Source organism: Engystomops pustulosus, chromosome 4 (assembly GCF_040894005.1).
Source record: "Engystomops pustulosus chromosome 4, aEngPut4.maternal, whole genome shotgun sequence".
In the NCBI taxonomy this organism is placed as follows: domain Eukaryota; kingdom Metazoa; phylum Chordata; class Amphibia; order Anura; family Leptodactylidae; genus Engystomops; species Engystomops pustulosus.
The window spans coordinates 206,844,611-206,858,330 of NC_092414.1; the positions used below are offsets into that span (position 1 = coordinate 206,844,611).

General features: G+C 40.6%; 2 protein-coding genes across 15 annotated transcripts in view; one reads left to right on the forward strand and one right to left on the reverse strand.

The window, feature by feature from the left end:
- Window positions 1-13,720, forward strand: part of LOC140128194 (surfeit locus protein 4-like) — a 319,398-nt gene that overhangs the window by 168,453 nt on the left and 137,225 nt on the right. The window lies entirely within an intron of this gene.
- Window positions 1-13,720, reverse strand: part of CACNA1A (calcium voltage-gated channel subunit alpha1 A) — a 224,356-nt gene that overhangs the window by 119,033 nt on the left and 91,603 nt on the right. The window lies entirely within an intron of this gene.

Genomic DNA, 13,720 nt, shown 5'->3' on the forward strand with positions numbered 1-13,720 from the left:
GTCATAGCCCAGAGAGATAGTGAAATATATGGGTCTGTTTGTGACAAACCCATAGCTTGGGCAACCTTTCTTTGCAATGTAAAGGTGTCCCTTTATTATTACATTACTTTGTGCATTACCTGTTACTTCCTGTTTATGCTCAATAATAACCTTTTCCTACCCGTGTAAGCATTTGGCGCTGCAGGATTTTCATCCTTACCATCATATTTAAGCACAATCCCAAAGGGTTAAGTGTTTTAGGATGATTAACAAAAATGGCATAAGGGTCAGAGTCATTTAGCTCTGTCTTATGTGCAGCAGAGAGATGAGTCAGCACACACTCACCCTCCGGGAACATAGATCAGTTCAGGGAAGCTTCTCCGTCTTATAAAGCTATGACTACAGGCCACTCAATGAAATCAAGGTCGATTTAGTGTTCTGAGGGAAAAGCCCCTTTACTCAGCATCAGATTGGTCAGTATAGGCTACAGTCTGGCTAATACTGAGAACACTGTCATTTGTAATGAAGTGTCATGTGGAAGTTACCAGAAATGTACAGGTTGTTACCCATAAATTGTGCCCCACACTGACACTTACTGTTCCTGGAATTACTACCCTTATATTCCACCTTAATACAATGTAATAGAAAGCCATTCATTATGGTAAGCAGCTGGTGTAGGTATCAGAAGTGGCACCACTCTCCTGACACCACAGAAGCATTACACTGGCAGAACAAATTGCCAAGCCTGACCTAGTACCATGTAACCAGAAAGGGGTGGAGCAGTTACACACTGAGAGTGAAGGGTCACAGCGGTCCACCTCTGTACATACTATACACAGGACATACACAACTCATCTATCAATGGCCTTAAGCACCAGGGCTGTGAAGTTGGAGATGGAGTTATAGTCGGTGAACATTTTAGTGGAGTTGGAGTCATGAAAAAAATAGACCGACTCCAGAAATATATAATAAATGATAAAAATTAGTTCCTCTACTCCCTGCACCACACTGCAGCTTCTTTCCTTCTTCGTGTATCGGCCTGCTCTGTGCATCTTCACTGGTTGTTTGACCCTGGCATCAGGACCCGGAGCACAACTACGCCAGGAGCAAGAGAGGAATCGGGTGACAAGTACTTACCACTCCTGGGTCCTCTCCTGCTCTAGGAGATGTTCTGCTCTGGGTCGTAATGCATTCAACCAGTATCAGGAGTCAGTACACAGAGCAGAGCATCAGTAGAGGACCCAAAGGCAGTGAGGACTCCTCAACAGAACTTATCCGGCCTCCTGCACCAATAAACACTTCCACCTAGGGTTGCACCAATATCAGAAATGTGAGTACAATAGGATACCTGGAGAAGTATCACAATATTCAATTCTGATATTTTTTTTCTTTTCTTGAAAATATTGTATTATCTGAATGTTTAGGGTGCTGTCACATGGGGCGTTTACATTTCCTATAGAAACGCAATGCAAGTGTCTGGGGGTGGGGCTCAGACTGATCGCATATGCATTTCTATTGAAACACATCGGATTGGTAATGATATTCCAATGTTTTGTTAAAGAAGCTTTAGTTTTTATGATATTTTATTAAATATATCGTAAAGGTTGTACTGGTAATGTTATTATAAAATGTAAAATTTAAGGCTCATCGAGTTGGGCGTTTTTGATGTCCATATGCTATCCGCTTTTTTTGTGGATGGCATCGGGATCTATTGATTCCTATGGGTCTGTTCACGTGTCTTTTTTTTGCTGGCAGTGAGAAAGATATTGCAGCATGCGCTATTTTTTTCTCACGTGCAGACCAGGTACCTCCATAGAGATCAATGTAAACGGGCGGTATTTTCTCGAATGTTGCCAAACAACCAACTAGGCAGGACAAGAAGTAGATTAGAAACGTTACGGATGACATTACAGATCCCTCTGCATGAGCCATTATTTTGGTCTTATATATTTGTATTCATTAAATTTAACTGTATTAATTATATGGTTTAAAATAAAAGGATAATGTACTGATATATAGAGAGATATCTGAGAGGATCTATATAGCCCATAGTCTAGTGGACAAAGGCACTATGGGGGTTATTAATCATAGTTTTTTGGTCTTTTTTGGCTTAAAAGAGTGGCATTGAGGTTTGTTAGTACTTTTCACTGCTAAAACGTCTCTAGTGCAACACAGTGCAAAGCCAGATTCATGACTTGGAACTTTTGCAAACAGGAGTTAGTACACTGGGGTGATAGGGTCAGTTCTCTGCAGTGCTGTATATTCACACAGGTGAGACCCCTTTCCCTTCCACCAACACTAGAGACCCATCTTTTTATACCTGTGATTGATGCATACCTGCACATTGATTTGTAAGCATTGTGGTTGTACCTACCTCATGACAAATATGGAATACAAGTGGTTCCCTACTTAACCCCTTAACGACTAGGCCCTTTTTGGTTTTTGCATTTCCATTTTTCACACCCCACCTTCATAAAATCTATAAATTTGTTATTTTTCCATGTACAGAGCTGTGTGATGCGTTTTCTGTGTAACAAATTGCACTTCATAGTGACGCTATTCCATGCCATGTACTGCATTGGCCTGCAGCACACTACATACCCTTGCTGCCAGTCAATTTGGACCACAATCAGAATATCTATTTGTACATGCCTCCAGCTGTTAGTTTGTGACTTACTTAAAGAGGACCTGTCATCCAATTTATCGGCACTAGGAGCGGCTTACTAAAGTTAGCAGCTCCTAGTGCTCGATCAAACGCCCCAGTGTTAGAGTGATAGCGTTACCGGAAACCTTCCAGTAACGCTATCAAACACTGCGGCGGGGTAGGATGCAATTGTCGGACAGCTCGCAAAGCTGTCCGACGTATTCATGAGGGGGCGGGGTTGGGGCGTGGCTAGGGGCGGTGACTGCAGCCTAGCGCGCGGCAGTCACTGCTGGCCTATGGAGCAAGCAGGGCGGTCCGGAGAAGAGGCAGCGCCTTGGACCGCCCCCTCATGAATACATGAAGCGGTCCGATGATTACACTGTACCCCGCCGCAGTTTTAGATAGCGTTACCGCAGGTTTCCTGTAATGCTATCACTGTAACACTGCGCCGTTTGATCAAGCACTAGGAGCTGCTTACCTTAGTAAGCAGCTCCTAGTGCCGAAAATTTAGGTGACAGGTCCTCTTTAAGCCTAAATACTGCTACCAGTGCTACCTGAATCTGATGAAGAGTGATGTCCTTCCTCGAAACGCGTCATCCTCATTAATAAATAAATAATTCTGTCTATGTGGATGTGGTGCAGCGGAGTCCGTTTTTTGTTTTCCAATTTCATGCCGTGTTAGGAAAATGAAAGAGTTGGAAGTTTGGCTTACCGGCTTCACATCCCTGTAAAGCACAGTGGGAATGGACCCATTACAATGTTACTTTCGGGCCCTCCTTAGTGTTTCCCATTTGTAGAAGTCTCTTAATTGAAATCTTCACTGCTACAAAGAGTTAAAACCACTCAGGTCTAGGTGTTATCTTCCCAAGACATGGCATTATTCCTGCATCAATCTTCGTGGGTACTGATCTATTTATGTGCTTCTGACCTGCTGCATGACCCACATACAACTTCAATCCTTAACCCTGTCTATAGTGATTCCTATAGTTATGAAATATGCAGATATATAAGCATCTGCTAACTTTTAAACATCCATGTACTCTTTTCCTAGGAATAAGTGTTGCCTCATGGCTGTAACTTTACTCTTTTGTCCCAGTACAGAATAATATAGCATAAAGATTTTACTGATCTGCAGAGAAAAACCCAGAGCATACAATAAAGGGACAAGCACGAGACACTTGGGCAGTGATGGTGACCCAGTGCCCAAAATACAACCAAAACCCACTTATTTATCCCAACGTGCCAACACAGCATTTTATACAATAAGTTATTGCTCCCTGTTCTTGTACAGCGACCTGAAGACACCAACATAGCTGAATGAAGGAGAGCAAAGTTAGACTCTCATTGTAGCTTCTCTTCAGGGTCCCTCTGTACAGGAAGAAGTATAGGTCCAGCAGGAGCTCAAAAGATAATCCGAACATGTCCACACCTTCACACTCTTCCCACAGTCTCAAGCAGCCATGATTGTGTAAGAGAGCAACATCTCTTACATTCTCTGGTACTGCAGGAAGTTTCTGTCTGGTGAATACTTTGTTGGGGCGATGGCCTGAGTGCAGATAGAGATGGCTCTAAGTGCTATCTCTGGCACCACGGCCGGCATATAGGTGCTGCAAACTGGGAATTTGCCCAGGGCCCCTATCCTAAAGGGGCCCCCGATATGTGGACTTTTGTGGGCAGAGGATGTATTGCTCTTTTAATACCCCTCGGCTGAATTCCCAGGTGAAGATATATAATCTACTTTATATTTCTGCATATATATCATATTTTTTATATTTATTTTCTATCATCAATCTACCTATCATCTGTCCATCTCCTGTAAAATTCTCCTACAGTCCCATATTACAGATGGCCTTACCATACTACTGTTATTATTGTGCATGCTAAAGGGAGCATCTTACTGAATGTAACTGTTCATAAAATAGTTTTATTTTGGGACCCTACTCTTGGTTTTGTCCAGGGCCTCGCTTTGTCTAAAACCTCCCCTGCCTGGCACCCGTGTCATTGGTTCACCATAATATTAGCCAGGATGAAATAGATATGTAGAGCCTCTCAGCCCAATCATTACAAGGCTACCCCTAAATGTAATCATGAGAAGTTCTTATAACTGCAGCACTGTATAAAATATCCTGGTATGTCAGGATCCCAGATAGCTGCTCAAAAAGTAAATGTGTTTAACACTTCTCTTAGCCCTAACAATAAATATTAACAATCTGCCCATAAAAGACACACATTAAGGCTACGCTGCTTAAGTGATCAGCTCTGACTGATGGAAATTTGCTGCATCAGCTGTAACATATGTAAGACTTATTCCAAATTTATCATGGTAATATGTGATCAAACAAAAAATTTGGAATTCACCCTTCTCATTGCGGATAATTTTCATTATATCTTCTTTAACACGTTGAGGACGGGTCTGTACTGATTTTCAGGACAAAGCTTTTATTTTTTTTTTCTCATCCTCATCTTTTACAAAACTTAAGAGACATATGAGGACTTCTTTTTTCTTGCAATAAGGTATGATTTTTAGGGTGAAAATAATAGAACAATTTATATGTAATTACTCTTTCTTGAAAGTAACGCATACCTTTCAACTGTGCCGGATCAGGTGAGAAAGTCCTGGATTTCAGGCTCTGACCCAGACAGCAGGGGGTATCAACTGAACACACTGGTAATGTCAGCCCCCTGTATTATCACTCAGCGTCTAGTAGCAGCTACTATGTGTAGTAGAGTTTCAGCAGAGTTGTCTTCCGAGCGCCAAACTGCAGCAGCAGCAGAAGAGGACTGTAGTGGGGAGAGGTGACTACCAGGTGCTTATTATTTATCAGCAACTGGGGGGGGGGCATTATATGAGGAGGAGCTGATGACACAATATGGGGGGTACAATATGAAGGGGGCATGGGGTGCACAGTGTGAGGGGGAGATGGGCACGATGTAAGGTTGAGGAGGGGACCACAATGTAAGGAGGAGATGTGGGCACTAAGGGAGGAATTATACTGTGTAGATGTACCGTAAGGGTCCGGACAAAATGCTTCACATAGGGCAAAAACATTTCCGGGAAGCGCCAAATTTTTGGTCCCTCTTTTGTCTCCACAAAAGTTGAGTTGCATGGGAATGGAAGGAAAGGGGTTCTCTGCCACTTAAAATTGTACAGAGTTCACCATACAGTTATGTACGCTACAATATGCTAGAAGGTTTCTGTGGATTTGTGCAGTCAGGAGACACCACATAAGTACAGGCTTTCTTATGTTTTACTACTTAAGCCAAAAAACATCATATTTTTTTTACTAAGAACTTAAGTGTTGACATAATCTGAGGGCTATAACTTGGGCAATCGTAAGAGTGTTTGAGTGGTTAGAAAACATATGTAAAGTGGTACATAAGGTCACATGAAGGATTGCAGAATAGGGATTATCTGTTAACAATGAGTAAAGTATTTGAAAACCACCCCACACATGGAGCAGCTCAGCACAGAAGTTGTATCCTGGATCATCACCCGGCATGTGGCCTCTACAGCCAATCTGTGGTCAAGGTGATGCGCTACTTACTTCAATCATGGCTTCTTTACTGGGATATCATGTCAGTAGGTATGTCATGTGACAGGTGAGGCCCTGATTGGTTGCAGCAGTCACATGTAACCAATAGTAAGCAAAGGCCAACTACCAAGGTATCGAAGAGCCAAGTAAAGGGGTTGTTTTGTATATCGTAAGACATTTCATCTTGCAAATTTTTCTCCTCCTTCTAATAATTATTATTTATGTTGCAAATGTCAGGTTTTTTTGTCTTGATTTTGCCTTTTTTAAAATGGAAATACGGATCATAAGAGCAATGTGTCATCTCTGGTTAAAGGGTTACTGCGAATAATGGAGAAAACAAACACTTCCATAGGCAAAACACTTAGGATTTTACCATCTCACCGCGGATCCTGTTACTAACATGTTAACATAATGCACCTCGCTGAAAATTACTCCCATATTTTACATCTACTTGAAGTTTTCTCTGCCCATAAAATAATAGAGTTCTGCTAAGTCTGATGTTTCATCTGCCAAACTTACACTAAAGTGCACTGGCGTACAATGAGCCAAATGTATTAAAAAGGTACATGCCTCTTAATAAGTTATCTTCCCATATCCCCAAAAAAGTATGAGCAGGTGTAGATTTGCACTAATTGTTAGTGTAAGTCACGGTGAGTCTATTAGACTATAAGGGGTTCTGGCCCATTCTGTATTTTTCAAAGGTATAGAAAGCGCAATGCTACAAAAAGGTAAATTTTAGCACAAATGTAAATTTTTGAAAATATATTTCATTTTTACATCAGAAAACTTGTGCAAATGGTCATGTAATTCCCCGCAACGAGCATCAAGGTAGCATGGAAAAGCATCTGCAACAGGGCCCTGTGACTATAGGGCCCATCTTCTCTGACAAGGGCCATAATGACTGCACAGCGCTGGAGGGGACTGAAGACTACAATGAGACTAAGCCTTTATGTGTGGATGGAATTGGGCCTGGAGGTCACTATTGGTGCTGTAATCCCTGGTGCATGTGTACTGGACTGGTCTTGACAGTATTTCAGGATAACCATCCTTCCCATATATGTGTGGTGCCATCCATACGGTTAGCACCGTGCTCCGATACCCACTGCTATAGGAAAGTCCTTTCCCCGCACTATTAATATCCTATCCTGAAATCCATAAATTATGGATTTATGGTAATATTTGTGGGAAGGGTGGAGGTGTAACGCAGGATCGGGTCTATCCCCATTCAGAATGTTTCCATGGCAACTAGCCATGCCTCATTCACACAGTTGCCACGACTACCTAATGTCTTGTTACCTTGGCGACAAAGCATCGTTCATTGATACCATCTTGCTGGGAACAGTACACTCTCTCCCATCCTCCAATCTCGTCAGCGAGCTCCGAGGACAGAGGCGGGTGGAGACATGCAGCTTTTATGAATGACTTAGGATGTCAGACAGATACCCCAAAGAGGTGTCTGCCGCTTCCTTACACTTCTCTTATTTAAAGGGGGTCATCGCAGGCAAGTGGCTGAAGCAGCTATAGCAGACATGGAGGATATAGACTTATAGGATCCTACAGATTCCATAGGGTAATGTCCTACAAAATAGGTCATTCATAAATGTGTTTGGTGCACATAAAGGATATGCTGGCTGATAAAACTACCAAATACATTTACTAATCATCTGCGTAACTGGTAGTTACACTGTGTATTTTTTGTTCCATGGTGTTTTTGTTGCATCTCAGCTATAGACGACACATGGCAAGTCATATTCATTGTACTATAATTGTATCCTTATTGAAGACAATTTTTGTCCACACATCACCAGAAATAAGATCAATCAAGGCAATAGACTATAATATAATTAATACATCTCACTGTCCATCAGTGACTGGTTTAATCTGATATTTGGAGGTGTCTACATGATCTGAACAATAGGCTGTGTTTCTTTATATCCTAAACAAAGGCTCCATCCAGATTCCAATATTTTTTAAATGAAAAATACTGCAGCATGTAGACGTTACAGAACCTGAGGACCCAGTGTTGTCTATTCTAGCACTCCGTCCTTTTTGGTTTTCTGCTACAATGACAGAATTTAGAATCCTATAATGGAGAATTATAAAATGAATGATAGACAACCACTGGGATACAGACATCTTGTAGCACTGGTAGTGATGTGATTGTCAGGTGTACCCTCTGATACTACCTACATTTCTGAAAGGGTAACTAGTAAAAGCTGTTTAATATCAACACAGTAGCAAAATTGTTGTTGTACTAATAAGTGAACCCTTGAATTTGCTAAATTCTAATAGCAGCTTTAGTGGCTGTGGTACCACCACACATTTCAGCAGTGCAGAAGGATTTTTGTACAATACATCATTATTTCTGGGATTCCTTGTACAAAGCGCCTCCCTAATGTCAGGGGTTTGAAACATTTTTAGTCAATTTACTGAAACGCTTCGGGTCATTGCCTTGTTACATTACCCATTTCTACAACTTGAAGTCTCAGAGAGCTGCCATTGCATTCTCTGTATAATGTTTTCATTGTTACATCCATGATGACAAGATGCTCTGGCCCCAAGAGAAATGCAATGCATCCCCTCCACCAGGCATTGCCTTTTTCTAGTGTTTTTCTAATGGTGGACACATAGAGAGAGGGCTTAGGAGTTTGTAGAGTTGCCTGTAGGTCTTTTTCTTCTGAAACACCATCAAGATTGACTGTTGCACCATTGGCATGATCTTAAGGAGAGAAACGGATTTACCCTCCCATAAAGCAACCCAAACAATTTCTTGGAGCCCCAGATATCAGAGAGAACCCACAATGACATCCTCAGAACATCAATACAGTATAAATGGCACATGTAAGAGTTTTTGAGAGTCATGTTTTCATAATTGCTACTTGAATCACAGACAGGAGAGCCTGGATGGGGCATAAACGTGGAGTGTTGAGAATGACCATGTGCTGGTAACCACCACAACCCAGTCGTGATTCCAGTATATAGCTAGATCGGATACACATGTTTTATAATGTTTTATGATACTGTAGTAGCTGGATCTATTTTTTACTGTTTTGGATCAGGAATGTGTGCGAGGGACATTAATAGGATGGATAAAGTAATTAAGGGCTGGTGGAGTAATTGGGGGTAAGCTGGAATGTTTTAATGTTGTTGAAAAAAGAATTAAGGCAAAATGTAAAAGTATAATAGGTCATCCTGATCACCCTCTATTCGCATTACTCATGGCTAGGAGAAGTAATTCTAGTGCAAGATTTCTTCAGATGAGGATTTGTAAAGAATGCTATAGAATCCTTTATACCGCTCGCAATCGCATAGTATAACAAGAGCTCGCCGGTGTCTCCTGATTGTGTCTAGATGTGGGGTTTTGTATGTTTCCCCTTTTTTAGTATTATGTGAATAGTACAATGTGTGTTTGTGTGTAATATTGTTATTGTTGTGTGTTACTGGTGTCTTATCACAGCTGAAGTGGTTTATAATTTCCCCCATGGGGGATTAATAAAGTTTTTATCTATCTGTCTATCTATCTATCTATGCATGTATATACACAGCCATGCAAAAGATTAACACTGGTTTGAACTTTTGACTTTCAGGCTCAATATCTCACTATCCACTAAAACTTTGAACACGACAATAGCATCATTTTAGACATCTTGGAAATCTCATAGATACATTTTAATATTTGGCTTGAGCTTAGTTTTGCATATTATTGTCATGTAATGGCAGTGTTACTGTTTTGCTCCTGAAAATCAAAATTTTGTTAGTTTGTAAATCCACCTTTTGTATTTCACCACTTCCTAGCAGATGTCGTTGCTTCAACCCTGTACACAGTTTGGGGACAGGCCTTCAAAAATCCTGTTTAATGTTAAAGACATCATCCACCAAGAGGCCAATAAAAAACCATTATGAAAGGGTCCAGTGGCCTCCTAAAATGAGGGAATGAAACAAACCTGGGAACTCTACCATAAGTTGATAAAAAAATCCTCCAAGAGCAGAGAAGTAGTAGGACACAGAGAAATCCACGTAAAGTGCTATCTTAGTGAACTACATTTTATGCTGTAAAATCAATAGAGTGTAGATAGGACTCTCACCCTATTGTGCTGTGAATTTAGCATATGTAATAGACTTGTTTCAGCAGCCGGTGCCTTCCTGCATCCCAGACCCACGCCTCATTCCAGGAAACAGAGTGGAGACCTGACAACATGTAACCGACACAGTAAACTGTGGACTATGGTTCGAACACCTAGAAACTTTTGATGATCGTTTTAATATTCGAGTAAATAGTAATTTATTTGGCACCAAACTTCGGTTAAGAAAATGAGCCTTCAGTAAGGGACACTGACAGAACTTCACTTGGTAAGTATGACACCCAAGGCTTTGTATTCATCTTGCTACATTTCAGTGGTAAGGATGTGTCTCGGGTGCAGTTGGAGTGACAGACGACCTAACCAATCATCTACTGGGGCGGAGTCCATTAGCTCCATTTTTACTCACGTGTCCTCTGGCCTAGCTCTTGTAGTTCTACTTTCTATTGCGGTTTTTTCCGTTTTATATGTCTGTCTCTCTTATTGTATATCTGGTATGTGCACATACCCAGAAAAGGGCTTGTCAACCAGTTATCACCTACAGTTTTAGTGCAGTATAGGCAAGTAGGAAAGCACAGGAGAAGCGCAGGGCTTGTCTTTACATGTGCCAAAGGTGTAAATATTTGGTGTGGCTACCAGTTTTCTAGCACTGCCTTAATTGTCTTGGGCATGGAGGTCACAAGAGCTTCACAGTTTACAGCCATTGGAATCCTCTTCCACTCCTCCATGATACATACCATCACTGTTCTGCTGGATGTTAGAAAACCTTACATGGTTCTAGGAATCCACATCTTCTTGACTTCAGCACACTGTTTGCGGGCTTCCTTGGGCAGACCAATGGGATTCAGCAATGCTTTTCACACTCATACAGACTTTGGATATAAAGCTGAGAGGCTGAACAGCTCCCTCTCCCATTTTGGATTACTAGAAGGATGAGATGTGACAAAGAGTGGCATTCAATTTGAAAGTGAAGTATTTGTCCAATAAATAAGAAGTGTATTTTAAGGAGCCTTTCCGTCTTGAATATTTCTTGGGACTGTGGTCTTTGATATATGACTTTTGTGGAGAAGTTACTTCTAGGGGGCAAGAATTTCACAACCAGAGGAGTTTGTTTCCAGGTATTTGTTTCCAGAGTTGCACCTCTCCTTGGCAAAGCATATTTGGGTAACACTACTTTCTTTTTAAAGAGTAAATCAGATTTTCCTTTTCCGCTGATGTCTTTCCTCCTTTTTTTTTTGTTTATTGGGTATCCAGCAGGACTGTACATTACAGAATGTGCACTTTTAGGGAGATCAGCAGCAGTCCTGAACTTGTACACAATTAGTTTACTCTACATTCATCTGTGTGACACATCGTACTAACCAGTAGTTTGTGAGGAGATTTGTCAATAACCAGGACTTTTTTTTTATGTCTATTTGAACCGTACATTTCCATTATTGTCTCCTTTCTCCAAACACATATTACCCATTTGTCTTGAACAAATCATTAACATAAAGGTTCACTTACTCTTTGAAGTAACCTTTGGCAGTGAGTGTTAGGTCAGTTCATACACTGTGTATTTTTTGCTGCTTCTGACACTGCTCTCTTGGAAAATAGAAGCTACGCGTCCTATATTCTAGGTGGTATACAGGAAAATATGCAAATAAGCTTTACAGGATGTCATAAGGAGAAGCCTAATGTTGTTATGTTGGATTAAAGGCAAACCAGTACTGCATATCTATAACAGAAGGAACAGATTCCCAACTGTAGACAGTGCCGTTTCCATGTCTTTGCATCTGGTCACTAGAATATACTTTCCGACCCTAGTCAAAAGCCTCTCACTCAGCTAAATTTCCAGAATCTACCAGTGGAGCATCAATGGCTGTAAGTCTCCACATGCCTGTAAGGCTTGCTTAAATGGCAAAGTCTCCGTAAGGAGAGCTCTTACTTCCCGACCCTAATTGGGATACAGACAGATACCACTTGGAAAATCTTGATCTGCTGCTCTAGTCACTGGGCTAAAGGAACCCATATTTCGGGGATCATGGGGGTCTTAGCAAGTAGACCCCAATCAGAATGTTTTGACATAACACATGCGATCAGCTCACAACGTACTCTTCCATAAAGTAATATTCAGGCTTTATTCACAATCCATAGAAGACCAATCATGGAGTAAAGACATAGAAGCGACCTATGTGTTTCGACTTTTGCCTTAATCCTGCTCTATGTATAATAGCTATTGACACACTCAGTGGGGTGGCCTCACATGATAAAAACTTTATCAGCACACGATAAAACTTTATCACACATTGATATACCTTCAAAAGTTAATATGTGAAGTATAATTCATTAACAAATGCTCTCACTAACTATTCTAAAGAGAAAAAGGACAACATTTTATGTTCTTATTATAACAAAGAGTACAAAATCCAAATAGAGATGTAATATTAGACTCTATCATATAAGTAACAAATTCTGAATTCTCAATAACATAGAATTAGATTGTGGAGTTGATTTAGACCCTGGGGTTGTCATGTCCCTAATCCAAAAATCCCAAAAGATTCTCTGTTCATCAAATGTCTGAAGTGATCTCCTCCTCTTGCTGGTTTATACACTTTTTCTATACCTTTGCCAAGTGAGGGAATTGACTTGACCTGCATGTGCATCTCTAAATTGAGGAGTTAGGGTGGATACATTAACAGCTTCATTACTGACGTCTCAGATGTTTCACCGAATCTGTTTTTTTAATGGACAGCTAGTACATCCCACGTTTTATGCAATTAATATTAGTTTTAGCTGTGTATGTATTTTTCGTTGTGTATGAAATAAAAGTATCACCTATTTCGGGATATTTGCAGGCTTTACAATAGTTATATCTGCATCTATGAGAGCCCGGATAATGTAACCAGGTATATGTTCTACTGCTTTCATTATTGCTCTTAAAGAGACTGAGTGAAACTGTAGAGGCAATTGTAGTCGCCCTTTTAGCCACAAACCACAAACAACTGAAAGTATGTCATGTAGATCATCATCTTGGAATAGATATTGGCAGGTTTTTTTTAAATTATTATTTGCTTTATTTTCCCAAATTGTGCACTGAAAGTAGTAGTAAATGTGATAGCCATGGATGTACTGCTGTCCCATTTCTTATTATTTTTTATTTTTCTCCTGGAGCATAGGTCTACATGTATTATCTATCCTTTTCAATGCTTTATTAATACAATTGTCATTATAACCTCTCGCTCTTAATCTATTACTCACTGCACTGGCTTCTTGCTGAAATTTAGTATTGTCTGAGCAATTTCGTTTGGTTCTCACAAATTCTCCATATGGATTATTTGCAATCAGTGTCGGACTGGGTTGTCTTAGGCTCACCAGAGAAAATTAATCTGGTGCCAACTCTTTATTATCCACCAGGAAATAGATTCTAACTGCTTCCAAATTGGGTTGCTTTCTGTTGGACCTCAGGAATTCAGTATTCAATAGGGTTGAACCAGGGCCCATCA